The sequence below is a fragment of the Carlito syrichta genome, unplaced genomic scaffold (assembly GCF_000164805.1).
Source record: "Carlito syrichta isolate Samal-C Ts95f unplaced genomic scaffold, Tarsius_syrichta-2.0.1 Scaffold306734, whole genome shotgun sequence".
NCBI lineage: Eukaryota > Metazoa > Chordata > Mammalia > Primates > Tarsiidae > Carlito > Carlito syrichta.
The window spans coordinates 8602-11089 of NW_007250830.1; positions in this window are offsets into that span (position 1 = coordinate 8602).

Consider the following 2488-nt stretch of genomic DNA (forward strand, 5'->3'; position numbering starts at 1 on the left):
CAGCTTCTTGGAAGGCTGAGGCGGAAGGATCGCCAGAGCCCAGCAGGTCGAGGCTGTGGTGGCCGGGAGCAGCCACTGCACTCCAGTCTGGAGAGGGAGTCTTCCCCCAGCCATGGCAGTACTACATGGAGGATGAGATAATCACCCGTGTCTTCTTCCATCAGACCCACACTCTTTCTTACTCTGTGGGAACGCAGATACTAATGGTTTTCTGTACACTGTTCACTCTTTGTGATGGCAAATACATGTACCAAGTCACTGCAGATGAAGAACATTTCACAAATCATCACAGCAAGAGTAATTAAAATATCTATTTATTGACAAACCTAGTAACATGAAAAGAGTATCTACCCTGCACAAGTCTCATAATACTATAAGAAAGGGATTGACAGTAGCAGGACACTGCCAGGGGAGGGGGGGTGCACACTTTATCAATAAAGGTACCTGATCTGAAACCAGGCGAAATAGGGGCCAAAGTCAGGCCGAAACTTTACCTGTACAATGACAATTTGTATACCTAATCCTGAACTGTACCCCATATCTTTTAAATAAATAAATAAATAAATAAATAAATAAATAAGAAACTCTTTTTATTTTTTTTTTGAGTAGGAGTCTCACCTACAGCATGCCACTGCAGCCTTGACCCACTGGGCTCAGGTGATCCTTCCACCTCAGTCTTCCAAGTAACTGAAACTACAGGCACACGTCACCATACCCAGCTAACATCTTGATTTTTATTGTAGAGATGTCTCACCAAGTTGCCTAGACTGGTCTCAAACCCCTGGAATCAGGCAATCCTCTCATCTCCACCTCAAAAAGAAAATCTTAATGGAATCTAGCTTGGTGGAAATACAGTGCACAACATTAATGCCACATTCATGGGAGGGGGCAGAAATGCTCAGTCATTCTCTGCACTAAAGTCACCCGGTTGCTTGTGAAAGGATCCCATTGACTAAAGTGCCTCAAATGTCTTCAAGGCCATAGTCTAACTCAACACAGGGACAGAGGAGGGCTGAACTGAAGTGCACATTGACAAACACACATGATGAGTCACAGGACAATAATTACACAGTACAATAATTACAATGGCAATTTTGGACCTCCCAAGTGTTGACCAGAGAGTACACTACTCAGTATTGACTGTGCTGCTGGAAACCCTTCACTGAAAGAGCTTTCTACCCCACGCCCATTGTTCTGAGGAAGGAGAAGCTATGTGGGGCAGATGGAAACCCACACAGCAAAATTAACTTTCTCTGTCTTCCAATCTACATCTCCCATTTGACACTCTGGAGTGTAAGGCACTAGAATCTGACTTAGAAAAAAGAGGTGCTCCAAGCTCCAGTTCTTGGTGTGCAAAGGAAGTCCTGACACAGATCTTTTCAGACAGATGCTAAAAATATCCTCCCACATCTTGTGATTTCTGTCCTTGACAGACAGGAAAGCAAGAGGGAAGACGTTTACAAGGGATAAAAAGTTAAGTGCCTTCAAATCTCATAAGAAAAATTACCTATGAAAAAATATTTGATTCTTTTTTTTTTTTGAGTTGGAGTCTCACTCTGTCGCCCAGACTGGAGTGCAATGGCCACTCCCGGCCACCGCAGCCTCGACCTGCTGGGCTCCGGTGATCCTTCCGCCTCAGCCTTCCAAGTAACCGGAATTACAGGTATGCGCTACCACGCCCGGCCGATTTTTTGATTTATTGTAGAGATGAGGTCTTGCTGCCCAGGCGGGTCTCGAACCCACGGGTTCAGGCAATCCACTCGCCTCGGCCTCCCAAAGTCCTGGGATTACAGTCTGAGCCACCAAGCCCGGCCCGGAATCAACATTTAAGTATCACTTAATTTTGTCCACTCTCTCCTACAGACAACCAGATTCTCCCAAATTAATGTGCCTGGGAATAGCATGGGCTGGATGGCTCATGAAGAAAACTAATGACTTTTTTCTCCTGAAATTCCCATATCTGGGCATCAGAGAGGCTTCCTCAAAAGTCTTTTTTTTTTTTTTTAAAGAGATGGGGTCTTGCTATCTTGCCCAGGTTGGCCTGGAACTCCCTCTTTTCTTCTTGGAACAGGTAGGTGACCCAAGCATTAAACCTTATCTAAAATATGAAAGTATTTATCTTGCACAGGAGCTAGTATGCCTTGAACTTTCATGTATCAGAGTAGCGATGTAACTGAACTTAGGTTCTGCTTGCCAACCAAAGGCCAAGCATGAGAGACAGGGTGTTGACAAAAGGAAAACAAGTTTATTCACCTGAGCCAGCAACCTGAGGAGATGGTGTCTCAAAGACCATCTCCAGTTAGTACAAATTTCAGGCTCCTTTTATGTTAAGGTAGGTAGGTGAGGTTAAGATCAAGAGGTGACCAACAGCTGCAGATATCTGGGCACTAGCAAGGGTCCAAGGAGGTTGGTAAGATTCTTTGTACTGCCGGGCTTGGTGGCTCAGCCTGTAATCCCGCGCCTTTGGGAGGCTGAGGTGAGTGGATTG